Raw genomic sequence first — 19,253 nt, forward strand, 5'->3', positions numbered from 1 at the left:
ATCTATTCCTTAAGGTTTCTCTAATCCAAGAGGTTATTATTTTCCCTGAAATTCAAGCGCTAACCTTTTGCATCGTTTGGAAAACAGTTCGCGGAAACAACATATTAGCTTTATCACCTTTTTATCCATCTCTTTCTTTAAAAGTAGGATTACGGATTTAAACAAAAATTCTTCTGTGTACCGCCAAGCGTTAATGTTTCAACAGAAGTTTGGATATTTACACGATCCCTGATTTTAAAAAGGAATCGCCCCCGGGTGGGCTCGAACCACCAACCTTTCGGTTAACAGCCGAACGCGCTAGCCGATTGCGCCACGGAGGCCTTGCACTGTTAAGTATGGTAGAAACGGTAGAAATATTGCAAATTATATATTTCCGGATTTTTGGTGGTAAAGCGAATAGGTATTTCATTAAGCCAATATTTCACAGAATGATGAACTGAGCCAAAAGAAAATTTAGGGTAAGGTAGGGAATCCGAGGCAAAGTTACATTTGAAGTTCACCCGTCAATTCAATAGGTTCTTTGTGGTCGTCTGACGGAAAATCCCCGCGGGGCATAGCTCCTCTCAAATTACTCGAGTTCCAGGTTTCTGTAGAGTCAACTCCCGAACTTTCAGGGGCTGGATACGAGTTATCCGACTTGGGTTTACCATCATCCCGTTTGGGCCTTGCTTGTCAATACTACTAGACCAATTACAATTTCTCTAAGGAAAACGATCGATAATATCATATATGTATAATATTCTAGTCCTCGTTTTCTTATGAAATTTGGATTGATTATTCTGGTAAAATGTGTGTTGTCATTAATTTTCTCAGAATAACCTAACTAGAAATACATGTAAATTGACTTGTACCTTCGAGAGTTCGGCCCCCAGGGCTTAATCTAATAATATGTTACTCTCGGAGCCCAACGTAACTAGCTCGTCATATTTACTACGCCACTCGATCTGAAATTGGCTTTTGAAACGGCTTGGAAATCAAGACTTTCTTGGAAAACAAGCTTCTCTGATTATTCCTTCTGGTGAAACGGCTTCGGAGTTAACAGAGAAGGGGTATTGCGCCTATAGTTTTTCGCTGGCCCTTGTCAATTCCAAATTTGAACCCATCGAATTTCCCAACGCAAAAAAATATTTTCTTTCATGCTCTTTCATGTTACCTTCTGCCCTGAAAAAACTCTACTCTTATTTTTGCATCTATACGACAAAATAATTTCTTCGATCACTCGTGTATTGTATCAATCAATCGTATTTGCTGATTCATGGTAATTATTGGTTTACATAGCACCGAAAGTTTCTGCATTTCACTTTCCCACCCTTCATCCCTTTTTTACCATGTTGACTTAAGATTTTTCTGTATAAAAACAAAATTTTGATCCTCAACTACATCCCCCGGTGGAAGATGAATAGAATGACGTCTCCTGAACTTGTCTTAAGTCGTCACTAATACAATTAAAAGCAAATAGTTCTACTCTTTAATTTAACCTCCCTCTATTTCATTATCTTGCAATTAAACCAGTGAAACCTCTAATAAAAAAACTTCATTTGGTTCCGTCACCATATTATTTAAATTTAATTATAAAGTTGTAACCTATGCACATTTTTGTCTCGTCAGGCCTGAAAATGTTGACGGGACGTTTTAAAAATATTTTAACCTCCCAGAGACATTTATGAATTAGGTAAACGAGCAACCCAAGCAATTAGAAGCATTGATAAAATATGCCTAACCTTAATTTAGACTTGATCATTACGTTTCCAGTAACAATTTATCACCCAATACTTTAGAAGACGCTTTGTAAATAAAATTTTATATCTTGTATATCATAGTTAATCAATTTTTCTTTTAATATATATTTGAATTTAGACTGTCAGCGGGAATTCCGGCCAAGGTATTTTATTCTTATTGCACATTTAGTCTATTTCCTCCTTGATTTAATGCACCTCCATTACTGTTTTTAGTTTCCCAAAACTCTGTGGAACAACTAAGATAATTATGATGCTCCCCAAATCATACGTGCAAAGTATACAAGTTTATGCAATCCCTAAAAACACCTGAGCCAAGTGATACTCATAGCTACCATCAAATCCTTCTCTTATCGAGCATTCATAATTCGTGAAATGCAGATGGTATACCAAAAAGCTCAAGTGGCTAATTCCAAACGTGCGCCCTCTTCCTAATTATTATTCAAGATAATGAAAGTTTGAAAATTCTCCCGATCGATGTCAGTACTGTTTTTAATTAAAACCCTGTCAATATTTAACTTCCTTTACCACCCCTTAGTAATTTTACTCCTAAAATCAGAATGGTTGATATCAAATCCCTCATTTTATTCCAATCCTTTGATTGAGTTGATTTTTTGTAATTCATTTCATTTTTTTCAGTTTTTTCAAATTGGTTTTCAAATCTGGCTCAGATAACACTGAACTATGGCGTATTCACGTACCGCGATTTTATTCTCCCCTGGTCCAGTTGGAGAAATCCAAGTTTGATGTTATTCAGGCCGACTCCTTTTGGAGAGCCGAGCAATTTTCTAGAAAAATAATGAAAAAATGGTTTCCTTCTGCCATATTCTTCTTGAGTTCGAGCATCCAAGTCGTGTCGTGAACTTCTCTTGGACAAACTTGGTGACCTCCTCCGGAAAAGAACCCACAAGTAGATTAAAAAAATCAGAGTATACATCATATGTCTAAGGGATTTTATAAAAAAATATGATGAATCAAACGCACAATATGGTACAGTTTTGATCCTCTTGAGTTAAATTTATTTGTGGACTAATGTGAACATTTTTCTACTAATTTAGTTTTTTTAAATTACCATTAAAGTCAATAAATAAATGGAAATTAATTCGTGAATTCAAAAAGTTTGGTGTCTTATCACATGAAAAGTTGTCCTTGTGCCTATAAATAATCACTTAAAAAGCAAAAAAATATAGCGTACGGAATTGTGGAATTTTACGAGAATGTTCTCCGTGCTTTAATTTTTGATTAAATCCCAGGCAACGCTCCTGAAAATCTTATCCTTGTTTCCCCGAATTTTTCCAATGACTTAAAACATAAATTTAGACCTAACGGCAGTGCAATTGCTGCTCAATGCTAACAGACTCAATATTTTTTTAGTCAACCTGTCATCACCCAGATATTTAACCACAGCGATATTGATCTTTAGAAAAATAACATTTCAACTATATTAAATGTATTACGAAAATTTCATGCTTAACATGCGTAGTTACTGTAGTGAAATGGAGTACATTCACTAGTGTAGAATGTACATTCATCATCTTCTTGCTTAGTTGATACAGATTCTTTGCAAATTATCCTGACAATCAGACTATAGAAGTTTTTGCCAGTGGAATTTGTCTTCATCTTGAAACATCCCTTTTTACTTCCCGATAGTGATTTAACGTTGCTGTATAGGACGTCAATTTCACCATTCCTCTAGAGACTTTCCATGTTCTCGCACTGCGTCTTCCACCATGCTTATTTAGCTTTATTTGTTGCCTGTCTCAATTTATTATTTAACTCTTTGTACTTCATTTTGCCTAACTCTGTGTTTACATTTTTCCTCTTATCTATCTTTGTAATCATCTCATCCTTGGTCCGTGGTTTCCTTGCCCTTTTCCCTTAAATAGTTGCTACAGTTTCTTTCGCGGCTTTCGATATCCCTTTCTTGGTACATTCTCATTTTTCTTCGATAGTACTCAGCTATTCAAGGTCATCCATGATTTTCTCTAGTCTGCTGATACTCATTCCTTGTACTATACCTATACTATACTACCTATACCTATACTACCTATACCTTGTACTCATTCCTTATACTATTTAATGCTTCTACGTTCCATTTCCCAACCCTCCGCCCCTGCCTTATCTTTTCGAAACGGACGCTACACTTCAAAACAACTAAATTGTGGTCAGAGTCCGCATCCACTCCCTAGAAGCTGTGCGAATTTATCACACTGTTCCTGAACCTGTGTCTAACCAGGATATAATCTAGCTGATACCTTTCTGAGTCACCTGGCGTATTCCATATATACTTGCGTCCTTTGTGGTGTCTAAACCAAGTGTTGGTGATGACTCACCCCTGTCTTCTGCAGAACTCAACTGCTTTCTCCCCGCGGTCATTCCTCGTGCCTAAGCCGTAGTCCCCCACCTCATAACCATCTCTTCCTTTGCCTACCGTCGCATTCCCATTTCCCATCACTATCAATGTTTCACTACACGAACACACGCGATTATGTCCTTTAACTGATCGTATATCCTATCGGGGCAACTATGTGATTCGTAAATTTTCGGAAGTCTTCTAGAATATTGTTGAAGATAGTTGAGCTTTTTTTGGAAAGCATGGTCCTTACTTTGAAATTTCAACTTGCGCATTTTATATGCGATATAATTTTAACCAGGTAGCAAAAACTAATGAAACTCAGATGCTCAATACAGGGTTTGTCCGGAAAATAAGTGTACTGAGCTCAGGAAAAAAAAATTTATTACACTTTTACATATCTTAAGCTAATATTCCTCAAAATAGGACCCTTGTGAGTCGATACACTTGTTCCAGCGGCGTTCCCATTCCTGGAACGCTCCCGCGAAGGCATCATCGGGAACCTCTCGAAGACTCGTCGTCGACCTCTTCTCTGCCCTCCACGAACATCTTGTGCCACCGAAAGATCATGTTTCTGGACATGGCTGGCTCCCCGTAAGCCTGGTTAATCATACCGACAGTTTCGGTAGACGATTTCCCAAGCTTTACCGCGGATGGAATAACGCTGCTCCAAAAACTTCGGCATCGCGTTCCGTGACGTGGGTCGAGCGTGGAGGTTCGCGTTAACAGAGCTCCTCACTACACCACAGCTCAGAGCCGACTGCCTTTTTCAGCGTCGCTTGCCAACATACCCCCCTCCAATCGCAGCCCGTCAGAGCGGTGCTGGGCGCGCCTGGAGCGGCGCGCCCAGCCCAGGAGTCAGTACACTTATTTTCCGGACGAACCCTGTATTCCCCCTTTTGAGATGGGGTGGGACTGGACAAGGAAAAAAGACGGACCTATTTTCGATCCATATTCTGATTTCAGGTTTCTCCCCTCACGAGCAAATTTGCAGGTTGGCAATAAATTTGCAGTTTGCTACCAGAGCTAAAAAATGGACGTTAAGAATAGATAGCCTGTTTTAAGGACGGTTTATGAAAGAAATTAACGCGATAAGATAGCGTGTCGTAGCGTGGCGCGTTATGGCACGTTCTAAGTCATAAGTTCGCGTGAAATGTTATGAATTATCGTCGTGGGGTTTATGGAACAAATGATCGCAGGTTGTAACGAATAAATATAGCCTATAATTTGGTTGAGATAGATTTACCGTGAATTAACTTAATCGTACCTTAAATTATTCCGCTGTTACATGTTGCCCATTCCTCACTAGTTGATATTTTCCGTGCCTTATGGCAAGTATCTTTCGCATTTATCGCCGAACGTATTTAAAAAAACATAGTCTAGTCTTTTAAGAGTTTTCGTGCTACTTAATACCTTACATCAGCAGGGTGTACTGAGGCCAGGGGCACTTTCGCTACTTTTGCCACGTTTTGAATTGCCAGGAAGTCCTAAACTCCGAAAAGCTGACAAATGATACGTGGTTTTTCGGGCACCTGATCTTCCTGGAAAACCTCAGGTGGCCCGGGGAAAAGAAATGGACCCCTTGCCATGCCCTGTGCATTTCACACGCCGTAAAGGGATCAGTATTAGGTGAGCTGTACTATCACCTAACAAAGCCAACCTTCGGCTTTTTTGCAGAACCAAGGAAAGTTCCAACGCAAAGGTTCTAATGATACAAATGAAGCAGTGAAAGAGAATATTGCTAAGGTTTCAGTAATTGATATTTGTCCTTTAAGTATTCCTTCCTCGTACTAGTCGAAAACTCTGATTATAGCGTGATAACAGTAACATCGTTTCCGTTATTCATCAAGTATTGTGGACTTCGCTGAATGATACAATGCCTAGAACAAGATTTGTTTCCACAAAAATATCACTAGCAATTATAAAATTTCGCAAAAATAATGCCTTATTTTAGACTTTTCATACAAAGCATAAATATTAGTTAAGGAGGTGCTCGTATTATAAGAAATGGTGTTTGGCGCGCAAGTGATTGACTATTACCATGCTATTTTTTTCTTATCTGAAGGAATAACTTTGATAATTTTAGCAGGGTATCAATGTCTCCTTCGTTGGCGGTGAGAACTTGCTACCGGGGGAGACCTTACTAAAAATATTTTTAGTATCAATAGTTTCTCATGCAGCTTGGAGTAACTTGAGAATGACACCTTAAGACCAAAAAAAGGGCACACAAATATTGGACTTGTGCACCGCTTTCATCACAAGTTCCATGATACGGCATCTGCAGGAGAAGTGTTGGATTCCTTTTCCAAATTCTTTTACCGTTAAGGCGCATGCCTCCGCAAAACAATAATGTTAGAAGCGCTGCCGGAAAGAGTTCAGAATTGAAAAAAAAGTAATCATTCAGAAGAACTTTTGAGTTCGAACTTTTAGGCCGACGGAACGCCTGGCTTGCCTTCCTTTTAACCATTTCGACGGGTCTAATGGTGCGTAATGATCTATTGCCTATCCTTCGGCGTTTTTAACACGGACCAATTCAGTTGCGATGGCTATGCCAAAAAAAACCCAGTTGATCCTTAAAGGGATTTTAGCCATTGACTCTGGATGGAGACCTATTTTTTTGGCTCAGTCTGGTTGCCTTCTTTGTTTTGGCTCATCCCCGGTGAAATTTTTTATCACGCCATGTCGGACACTTTTTTGGGCGTACCGGCTTTCTTCCAAAAAATCTTTAAGCAGCTTAACACTTCCCAAACTCCGCAACGCATAATTTTTCGTAATGTAGTGCGGTCCTGAAGGGAAAGCAGTATAGTTTCTTTATGAAGGAAATATTCATTGCTTATGTTTTCTAGTTTTGTTTGGCTCTGGCGAGAGAAATAAGAGTGACTTTTTCCTTTGGTCGCCAATACGGTAATCTTCTTATACAGCCTATAATCCGATGACTGGTATTCACCTGTTCTCTTCAAGGATCGCGGTTTCGTTTTCCGTTTCCTTTACCATATGAATTTAAATGAGCAGTTTATCATTAATTCATAATTTTTAATACAATTTATCATCTTTTATTCGTAATGGTATTTCTTTTGCACCTTAATTTAACATACTAGTGTAGCGTTTAATTCAATTCGTGATGTTTCCAATAAGTTCGCCCCTTCGTCTCCAGATATTCCTTTCTTCTCTGATTCTATACAAAGCCTCTTCATCCCTAATCCTATCAATTAATCACATTATCAATATTTTTCAGTGACTCCCAGTTGGAACCATTGTCTTATATTTTCTTCTTCCACCAATAACCAGGCCATATATACATACAATGCTATGATCCATATTTGAGTGCTTTGGAACATTTTTATTGTTTTTGGATATATTTCTTTGGCAGCATACGGGTTATATAGAGTATTATTCAAGTATTAAGTTGCAGAATTGTCAAACTGTGTCATTAAAAAGTTTGGTATATATTATTATTTTCCCTTCCCTTGAATTAAAACTTTTGCGTGGTGTATGGGCTTGCGCATTTTGGAGAATTCTAGGGCTGTACTGGCGGGAGCAATGTTAATTCCTCCTAGTAAGGTCACCCATACCAGATAGGTCGAAGGGTTGGAGCCAGGAGAAAGGTAGTTCGCGCAGCGTCTGTTCCTCAAGAGAGGCGGCTGCAAAGGCGTCTGACCCCAATTGGGCGGCCATTTGAGCGATGGTGTCACGTTAGGAACACTATTGAGGAAGGCAACGGGAAACTACCTCAATTATCATTCCCAAGAATATAATAATGGACAGTATAGAGAATATGAGTCCTGGTAATTATGGGACTCGGCCCAATCGGCCGTGTGCCGTGCCGGGCAGCGGGAGAGGCAAGGCTTCCACGGTCGTCAGCTCAAGAAACCCTTGCAAAGGAAAACCGACAACACCAGGACAGAAGAAGAAGACCAATTTAGCTAGAATAGGAACTTGGAATGTTAGGACAATGTTGAGGACAGGAAAATTATAGAATATTAAGCGAGAGATGTAAAGGGGAAATATAGATATTTTAGGTCAATGCGAGGTGAGATGGAAGGATAGCGGGGAATACTGGAGTGATAGTCATAGAGCAATATACAGCGTAGGGGACGAGAGCCTACGAGGGGTTGCCATTATAATGAATAGAAAGGTAGGAAGAAGCGTAGTCAACATAGGCATTCGTCAAGCAACGAATAAAATATTACTAGTAGAGATAAAAGCAGAACCGACAAATTTGGTCATTATTGTGGTGTACATGTCACCGAGCAGTCATAAGGAAGAAGAAGTCGATGGGATATACGATCAGTTAGAGGACATAATTGCGTGTGTTTCTGTAGGGAAACATTTGATACTGATCGGGGATTGGAATACGACGGTAGGCGAAGGAAGAGATGGTGATGAGGTGGGGGACTGCGGTTTAGGAATTGAAATTAAATAAAGCCATGGAGATTCCCGCGAGGGTGAAATTTGCAAGGAAGATTTCGTAAGATCAGAATAAATTACTATTCCAAAGAAGTAAAAGGCGTGATGATAAATTAAAAGGTTATGCGTCTGAGTGGGTTTGATTTTGTTGGTACATTTGTGGTGGAGTCATAGAGATGATGAAGGAGGGATGACACCACTCTTTTGAAGGGGAGGGGATGACACCACTCTAATGAATGCATCGTTTGCCTGTCCAATTCGACTTAAAATTTCTCTATTACTCCGTGCATCCTTAGTGATCACAAAGGAAGGCAAGCTCTCTCACTTCTTACACCTTTTCTCCATTCATTCATAAGTTTACCTTAGTTTGTTCATGTTTGCTGTCATGCTCGTGCTACTAGTATGACTACGAAAATTGGCATACGTTACTCTCACCTCTTGTGCATGCAACCAATCGGGCATTAGTGAATCAGGCGCTGTCAAGTCTTAAGAGAATGAAGACTGAAAGATGCTCCGCAAACCATGAAGTTGAAAGACACCCAACTTATATCTTCCCATGAGAAAGCGCGTGGGGAATTGCTTAAAGCCACAATAAACTTAGCGCCATCGCACCTCATTCTCAGATTTATGTGACAGTAAAATAATGAGGAGCATTATCCTTGATGAAAACTTCATGCTCCGTCCTCATTTTAATCCCCCGTCAAGAAATTTAAAGCAACTCGCGAATATCTCTTCCTCTTGATTCGAAGCAATCAGTATCTCAGGGAGAATTATCACCTAATTTTACTCGTAGCATCCACATCCATTACCCGTTCCGGAATGTTGCACTGGACCAATTAGAGAATCATCCTTACAGCAACTAGTTCCCGATATCATCAATGGTGGAAAGTTTAAATCTCTCTGCAACGTCCCCTTAATTTCACCACAGAATTCAACATCATTCCAAATTGCATATTCATTACTTGATATCGGTAGGCCTTTCTTTCATCACCCACAACGGAAATCCACTGAATAGCCAATTTTTCGAGAAAAAATCAAATATTATATTAGGTTGACGGGCTGGCGATTGCCAATAATTGATATATTATTCAGACTATTATGGTCATATGGCCGAAAAACGAGGTCCCTTTCACTTAGAACAAACATAGATGTACAATTTAAACCTCAAAGTATTCTTTTGATGTCAGCAATAGTTTTCGGGCCCCTGGGAAATCTGATGAGAAGCCCAGGAGTTTCCGCCGTGGACGAGATGAGCATATGGACCGCAAGATGCGTCCACTGAGCAAAGAAAATATGAAGTTAAAAATGATCCTTCAATTTGTTGATTGTACTTCGTCCATAAGTCGTATTTTTTTTAAGTTCCCAAGAAGAAGCTTATCACGTCGTTTGTTTCTACGGCATTCACCAAATTTCGGAATATTTTCATTAATTATTGATCTCACAACGATAATATCCACTCCGTTGCAATCTGCTGGAAGCAGTGGGTAAAGGTCCTTGGGGTCTTCGTTGACAACTGATCGGTGCGCGTCTTATGCCACGAATAATGAATCAAACATAAGAATTAAAGGCTGCAGAGGTCTTTTCTTCCTGTACTGTGATTGTCGAGAATCGGGGGTATTTTATACCAAAAGGCTTAAAAGTAAAATTTTTAATGTAACGTAAATTAAGAAAAACGTATAGAGCGAATACCTTTATTTTCAATCAGGCTGTGTGAAAAAAACATTCAGGAGGATTATTATTAAATAAGTGATTAATGTACTTGGTGGAAAGCTATAAAAATCGTCTAGGGATGATATCGCTAAGCCATTGCGGAATAACGCCTGAAAGGATTCCTCCAGTACGGTATGCAGTAAATCACGGTTATAAAGAGATGCAGTAGACAAAGATTATTGCTCGTAACAACTCGTTGTGCCCATTCAGCACCATTTCACGTGTTAGCTAACCAATGTCTGGCCCGATACCTAATTAACCAAGTACCCCTTCAACGCTGGCTTTCGGAAATTTACGCTCTGCACCATTAGAGCGAGGACTGCTCTCGTTTTATGATTAACGTACCGTATTAAATGAGATTCTCTGGAAGGAAGGCCTTCCAAAACCACTCTGAATGCATCAGTGAATATACATATGCATTTATGTATAATACAAAATAATATCCGCAGGATTGTGGTAGGAGCATAGAAGGAAGGAGGAATCAGGGAAAGGGAAAAGTCAAATAATGGGGGAGTGTAATAATGGAAACCAGTCTTTGACATGTACGATGTACGGTTAGCTGCTCATTTTGGCATGGAGATTCGCTCGTGATTCCTATAATGCTCAGTGATCAGGTGATCGTTCTGTCCATGATATGTTGCTTATTAAATCCATATTTTCCTACCAATTCTTCTCTCTTTGATCGCATTAGCCGATGTCCCGTTACAACCACCCTCGCTATAAATGAAGTTGACGGTGTTTGGTGTTCCTTCACCTCCTCCTTGTTCACCAAGAGCACCGCCGGCCTGATTATGACCCATCCGATGCTCATTATCATGCCACTCCCGTTGCACCCACGCATCAACCAGCATTGGGTCAGTTAGAATTGATGCTTCCATAGGTGGCCTCTCCAGTTTGCCTCTTGCCCCGCACCCCATCGAGATTTTCTATTCCGTCGAAGTTTTCATGTTACTTCGTTTGGGGTAAGTTACTCCGGTTTCTTGACCACTATAGTAGTACCGAAGTGCTGCCGGAGGCGAACCAACTCCCCTTGGCCGCGCTGGTGGACATCAGCGATATCTCGGATTCTCCCGGAGCTGACATGCCCTCATTATACCTAACAACATCGTGGAGTAGAGCCTTAAAATGGCGCATATTGTAGGTGCCATTCTTTTAATTGCTATAACCATCCTCATGTCTTCTCAGGAATCCACTGTCTGGGTCTTTCAAGACGAGCCAAATCCGACAAAAGTGATTTGTGCACGAAGCACATCGAAGCAAATGATCGCCTGTTTCTACGGAACAACTGGACATGTGGCAACCGTACCATTAGAGCAACGTAGAACCGTAAATTTTTAATGTTACACCAGCACTGGTTTACTAGAAGTGTTTGGTGAAATACGGAAAAAGAAGCGTATACGAAGGATCATTCTTTATCATGACAATGCAAACTCTCACTGATCGGCTGAAACAACTACCTATTTTACAAGCCAAAACGTCGAATTGATGAGTTATCATCCGTACAACCCTAATTTAGCACCATATGACTTATTTTTATTCCCGTTTATCCAGAAAAAATTGCGTGGCCAACGTTTTTCGGTGCCTGAAGAAGCTGTTGATGCATTCAAAAACCATGTTTTGGAAGTACCTCAATCGGAATGGAAAAAGTGTTGCGAAAATTGGTTTGAGAGCGTGCAAACGTGTATTGATTATCATGGAGAATACTTCGAATAACAATAAAGCCATTTTAAACAATAAAATACTATCTTTTCATTATTTGGCTAAAAATATAAATAGCAACCCTCGTAAATAGGTATGATAGCGAAGTTAAAATTCAGCGATACAAATTTGACCTTCAGTTGAAAATTTTATATTCTTCATTCTTAATCTCATTTTAGGTTAACTCAAATTTTCACCTGGTCCCTAATAGATCCACGGACAACCTCATTGTCGTCTACGTGTTACTGCAAACCATTCGTGCTGGTTGGAGCGGCGATTGGAATGTGAGTGGCAAAAGCATTGAATGGACATACGTTTTACGTGCGTCCACAAAAATGAATCCGAAAAAATAAGAGTCTATCACACAAAAGGGAAAGAAAACATTCAAAATCGGGGAACATGTGTTGAGAGAGAGTGCGGAATTCGTAATGAACATGTACATTCAAGAAATGAGTTTTGTTCGATTGAACTTCGTATAGAAAAAATAATCATTGTTTAATGAAAATAATCCGAAATATTTTAAATAACAGAACTTAGTTGATAGTATTCGAACATCTTTGGCACGTTTTTGGTATATTTCTCAATATCCACGATTGAACAGGTGCTGAAATTCTATATTTTTGTTTTTCTAATGGCAACAATGGTCGAGAAAAGTTAAATTTGCTTAATTTGGAGAGATATCCAGTTGAGGTCACATAAATTGTACAGCTATGATGGAATAATGATTGAAGCCAAGGGCTCCTATCTACATTACTATTTTCCTTCCTCCTTGGGTTACGCACAACCCTCCATGGGATTTGGCCTTTTAAAAAGTCAGTGGCCATATTCTTCTTTCTTTGGCTAGCTCCTTCTAGTTTGGCTAATTCATTCTTCGTAAAATCTCATCCATCGCCCTACCCTGACGTCTTCTTTCCCTTGTTTCCTAGGCCTCCCGATGGGGCTATTTTCATCTGGTATCCATTTAAAAATTTTCTTTGTCTATCTTGCCTTTGCCAGGCATCTTATATCTCATATGACTTAACCATCGACTTTCTTGTTACTATATGCTGCCGAATATGGTTTCTTTCCTTATCACCTCATTTAAATCAACGTTTCGCTTTCTTATTTGATCATCTCTTTCCTTCCATGTTGATTCAGAAATTCTTCTAAATATTTTTCTTTCAAAAATTTCTTTGTTTTTCCATATTAACCTTCATATCTCATATTTGCATGACAATACTAGTCTACTTTCCGTTTTGTCGATTTTATATTTGGATTGTTTGTGTATAATTTTGGGGTGTCGTAGTTTCTTAGTTTATAAATACATCTTTTATCTGAAGATATTTTGTTAATTCATTTGGGATTCCATTGCTTGCATTTAACGTTGACCCTAGGCATTTGTAAGCACCCACATTTTCAAATTCCATATATCTGGTTTTAAATTTTTTCTCTATATTTATTATAATCTCTTGTCAAAACCATGCATTTGATTTTTTGTCCCTTAAAATAAATCCCTCCTTAAGTCAACATTTTCAACCTAAAGTTTTTTTTCTAAATCACTTGTTCAGTATTCGATTATTTATAAGTCCTTAACATAACCTTTGATTGAGTCTTTTCTATAAATTATATTGCCTAATAAGTCTTTATTTCCAACTGCAGCTTATGATACAAGATTTTACAAAGGTGTTAACTTAGGTAGGTTTCACCAAGTTCTTTGGCATTCCTAATTTTCTAAGGCCTCCATCGTTTGTCTGTTGGCTTTTTCGAAGGTTAGATGAAAATTATATATCTATATAGTATGCATTTTTAATGTTATATTCAACTTTTCTCAACGAATTACTCTCTAATGAAAATATTTTTTAATGTTGATGCCATTTCTGAAACCACATCGATAATTACTAATAATATTCTCATCATATTCAGCGATTCCATCGTACAGAAGGCTTGAGAATATCTTATTTACATTATATTATTATATTTCCTTGTAATTGTTGAAGATTATTTTATTAGATTTTTTATACATTATAATTATGATACATTCTTTCCAACCATTAGATAGTCTTTCAAGTCTTTCAATCAACTTTCCATATTGTTATTCTTCCAATATTAATCTATGTATTGTTGACGTAAATGTTAGTAATTTAAAATCGAAAACATGTACAGCTACGAGTATACGACCACGATATAACTCATAATAGATCAGATGTCCATTTTTATTCAACGTAAGTAGCCAAGTTTTATCTCGGGAAGAGATAAAGTTATTCCCTCGGTCAGTTGTTCGCAACAATTTCTCGTTTTCTTTGGCTTATCTGGTCGAATAATCGCCAATGCAATCCTTTTCTGAAGGAATAGTGGAGTTTGAAATTGATTTGATGCATAGGTGAAGTATAGTAGTTGATTTTGTACGGACTGAAGAGCTCGCATCAATTGAAACTTAATAAGGCGAAACATTAAAAGCAGCGTAAGGTTTTCCATTGTAATCTCTCGCCGTACGTTTTGCTCAAGGTATTGTGATTCTGCTTTAGAGGGGTGCGGAAGATGATGACCTATGGGCAAGGAAAATTCTGAGCCTATGTCAACTACAAAGAAGCCAGTTCCCCTACCGCAGCATTCTTACTTTCCAACTAAATGTACTTTTGGGCCTTGAGTAGTATATCAAAGTTGGAAGCCGGTTTAAAAATAGAATAATTACATAAAAAAACATCTGTTGGCTTTGTATTTCAGGTAGCAAATCGATCGAGTTGCTTCGTCCCCGCTCGTTGGGCGAATTCACCTCTGAAGCGTTTACTTTTTCTCTTGGAAGGGATTCGGTTAGTTCCAGTCTGCCTGCTTATTCGTTCCAAATTTTATTTCAAAAGCTGATGTTTTTGCGCACTTTTCACGACTCTTATAATCCAAATCTTGGAACTTCGGATGATGAAATCAAAGCAATATTACTTCATTTTCTTTCAATAGAATTGTTATAAGGAGATAGCGTGCTTCTTCCGAGTTCTCATCGTGAAATTCAGTGTGATTTCCTCCTGTAGATGCTTGCAGTAACTATTTTGTTGCATTTTTCCGGGACGATATGATCCTAATGATAATGCTAAATGATAACAAAGTATCCAGTAATGAAATCGAAGCACGATTCCTTCATTATCCTACCGATATAATTTTTATAAGGATATATTGCATCGCTATCTGGATCTCCCCGTTAAATTCAGCACATTTTTCTTAAGAGACATCAAAGATTGGCAAATTTGGTGCATCTCAACAGTTTTTCTTCAAATGATTTGCAAGTAATATTTGTATGTAAGTATTTGGACGGAAAAATTACTTATCGTTAACTTTGTGCCCTTGCGCATGTGAGTTTTCGCTTTTTTTAATGGATTTTTTGAACAAGTGATGGCAGTGTCTGATTATTTAAGCTACCGTGGTAAAACTAGTGGAGAAAGTGTCATTCTATCTAGTGCCACGGATGTAAAAGCGTTCCGATAACAATAGTTAACAGGATTAAAATACGGGTAAAAGAGTGAAGAGTAAAAATAAGGGTACACATAGTTGGGCATTCCATAAAATCGAAAGATATCCTTCGTGAGCCGGATTCAACCAGCATGTTCTGGTGATGGAATCAAATGATCTAATTTATTTAATATCTATGTATAGTATGTACTAGTTGAATACATGAATGTACTTGAATAAATTGGAATCAGAGCGTGTGGAATCAATGTAAGGCGTTGAAAGTTATTCTTTGGAGTTATGTGATATTAAAAAAAACATGCCTGTAGACTTCAAAGAGGTGGTAATAAATTGGAGAACAACATACGGCTATGTTGTAGTTTGTTTTTAGTCCACGGTGTTATCAAGCGTTTTCTAATAAATTCAACCTATGATTTTTTTTAAGTTAATCTACCGGTTAAAGTAGGTTTTTGGAAGGACAAAACTACCAAACAAACATTTTATTACTCCTAAGAAAACACAAAATCCATCATCCTACTCTATATCAGGTCCCTCTTCATCTCTGAGTACTTTCTTCCTCCCTTCATCCCGTCCAACATCCCTATACTGTTCCTTCCCTTTCCTCTTTTGCCCAACATTCTACCCTCTATCACAGTCTTCAACATCCCACTGCCGATCAATACCCCCTTCATCCACTTTTCCTGCCTCCATAGGATTGCTCCCAACAAACCCCTCTCTTCGCCCACCATACCAAGTACTTACTCGTTTGTTTTCTTCTCTGTCCATTTCACCTTCTCCATTCTTCTCCACACCCACATTTCAAAAGCCTCCAATCTACGTCTATCCTCCTGCTTCAATGACCACGTTTCCGCGCCGTACATAGCTACGCTCCATATCAAAGTTTTTACGAGTCTTTTCTTAACATCCTTACTCAACGTCCCTGTCATCAACTCCCTCCTCCTTGTGAAAGCCTCTTTGCCTAGCGCAATTCTTCTCCTTACGTCCCTACTACTTTGACCGTGTTGGTCCAAAAACACTACCGAGATACGTAAACTGTTCTACCTGCTCTAGTTTTTGCCCTCCTATTTTAATGCTAAGCTTAGCCTTTTTCTTTCTAGAAAATCGCATAACCTTTGTTTTATTAATATTGATTCTCATCCCATACCTGTCGCACTGAATTTCCAATTCACTCAGCAATGCTTGCAACCCCTTGCCTCTATAAACATTTCCTCTGCATGCAGGATGAACAGCAGCGGTGATAATGTCCCTCGTTATCCCTCCCCGTTCTCTACTCGTACCTGAGCAGTCTGAGACATGTACAGGTTGCGGATTAGCCTCCTTTCCCTCCAATCTATTCCTATTTTCTGCAGAATACTCATTAGTTTTTCCCAGCTCACTCTATCAAAAGCTTTTTCGAAATCTACGAAACAGGCAAATACCTCCTGGTTGTGTTCTATATTCCTCTCGATTAATAATCTCATTACTGCAATGGCATCACGCGTACCTCTCCCCTTCCTAAACCCAAATTGATCATCTCCTAAGTAATCATTTGCCCTACTCTCTATCCTTTTGTTTATGATCCTGAGAACAACTTTTGCGGCGTGGGATATCAAACTTATCGTCCTGTAATCCTCACATGATGTAGCCTTTACCTTTTTCGGAATAGGAACTAAAACTGATCTCACAAAGTCTTCCGGTCAGACAACGATATAATTCTAAATATAGACCTTGAATACATGTGTATAGCAATGTCTATGCATGTGAATATGTCCATAGCAAAATAAATATTTCTAATATATTTGTATTAACTTTCACTGAGGTAACAATGAATTCCTAATTAGGCGCGAATACTACTACATGAGATGCTGAATTTCTTAGTTACACATATTTTTTAATATGTTACCTAAATGAGTACTTTTGAAGTATTAAACAGATGAAAAGGTAATAGTAAACCTAATTACACTTCTTGCCATACGTACTATTATTCTTCGCATTCAATTATCCTGAGCACTTGGAGCAGAGGTTCCTCCTAAAACATTTATCACTCAGACGAGGTTTTAATTTGTACTAAAGGCAAAATGTTGATGTTCATAGTTAAATTCAGTAAGGATATGTTTTTAGAAGGACCATGCGAGATCAGAATTATTTAATTTCCCATTGAAATTCCGGCGTCGTGTTTTTTAAATTACAAAAATAGTTGCAATAAAATGTTTGATCGCCTTTCTTCACGAAGTGACATGCTGTTCAGGTGGTATTTACGGGGTGCCATTTAAGTGAAGAATTGGATGATAATGCTCTCTTTTCCGTTATGACGATTCAAACCTCCTTCAACAATGGGAATTTTTTATGTTTTTTTGTGTGGAATTAATTTACCCAAAATGGGTAAAGAATGAAGTTCCCTCATTATTTATTCTCAATTTAGCGCTTTCAGTTTTGCTTGTAGTCGAAAACGCTCATTTATCTTCATTAGACGACCCCTGATTGGCTGTGGCGTTGTTTTTCAACGGAGCTTGAAATGTGTGGCGTCAGTTTGCAGACGAATGAGAGCACCGATTAATGCATACCCAAAACCACGGCCAAGCAGAGAGCTCAGATTTTTGAGGAAGGTCCTTCGGGTTGATAAGCGCTTAAGGAAGTCCAACCGTAACAGTCCGAATCGGTTACGTGGCAGTAAAAATACGAGGGTCATTCAATAAGTAAAGAGACAAATAATAGCTATAAGCGGTTTATTGGATTATTACAAATTTTGGGCTACCTGTATGTTTTAACATAATTACCTTAAACATTTATGTGCTTGTTCATCTTTCTTATAGCTTCTTAATTCCTTTGGTAAATAACTCTCTCTGTTGTCCTCGAAGCCCTTTTTGCACCGCTTTCTTGATTTCCTCATAGTGGGAAAATATTTTTCCTCGTAAGGCGTCTTTCAGTGATTCAAACAAGAAAAATCATACTCTCTTTATGAGCATTAGTAAAATGCCCCGAAACCCATATCGCACACGTTTCCCTGCACTTTCAATGGTTATGAATGATAATGTGAAGTGTTACAACACTCGCTTGAACTTCCTAAAGCTATCATTTCAACGGTAATTCTTCTGTTATCGCGAATAAGTTCATCAATCCTCGATTTTGACGAGGGATCAAAAACTTCGACTGGACGTCCACTTCGGGGTTCATCGTGCACTCTTGTACGGCCACATTTAAACTGATTAACCCACTCGAATGTTTATTCGCATGGCCTATGCAAATTTTTCCGTATGGTATAAAAATTCTAGAGAGTATTTCACTTGGTGTTACATCTTCTGCGACTAAAAATGTAATGACCGAGCGCTGCTTTTCTAAGATGCAATCTTCTAGTGGACTTGCCATGGTGAACTATATATTTTGAGGTTGTGTTTTCATAAAATAATGGAATAGCTAATCAGAAATCATCTCAAGGTTGCCTTATAACACTCTTGAAAAAATGGTAAAGATTAATTGAATAGTTTTAAAATGATAGCATTTGTCGCTTTACTTATTGAATGACCCTCATATTATCATAATCGACACTAAGATATATGGCTTTTAAAATATGCATCCGTCCCAATGCAAGAAAACTATAATTACCTTAAACTTAAATGCGTAATTGATTTTTGTTCATTTTATTAGAATAAAATTATTAATTAATTCTAAATACGCGAAAATATGACATTTAAATCTTAGCATTGTTGCCATATGGAATTCATCCGATTAAAATATTCACTCTTAAATATTATCTCGTATTAAAGATGTTTAAAATAAGGTATTTTATACAATATTATTTTAATATGGACTAAGTCAATGCTTTATTAATTAGCCAACATTTCATCGTAAAATCTCCTGTGCAACACTGCAAACGATAGCAGCGCCACTGGAATTGAACTAATCCAGTGTGTAATCATTCAGGAAAGAGTTGT

At 38.2% G+C, this 19,253-nt stretch overlaps 1 non-coding gene across 1 annotated transcript; it reads right to left on the reverse strand.

Annotated features, from left to right (window-relative positions):
• Positions 1-246: 246 nt before the first annotated feature.
• Positions 247-320, reverse strand: TRNAN-GUU (transfer RNA asparagine (anticodon GUU)). Its single transcript has one exon. It is a non-coding gene; the product is annotated as a tRNA-Asn (tRNA).
• Between the last annotated feature and the right edge of the window lie 18,933 nt (positions 321-19,253).

Source organism: Hetaerina americana, unplaced genomic scaffold, assembly GCF_022747635.1.
Source record: "Hetaerina americana unplaced genomic scaffold, ioHetAmer1.1.p SCAF_1, whole genome shotgun sequence".
Classification (NCBI taxonomy): domain Eukaryota; kingdom Metazoa; phylum Arthropoda; class Insecta; order Odonata; family Calopterygidae; genus Hetaerina; species Hetaerina americana.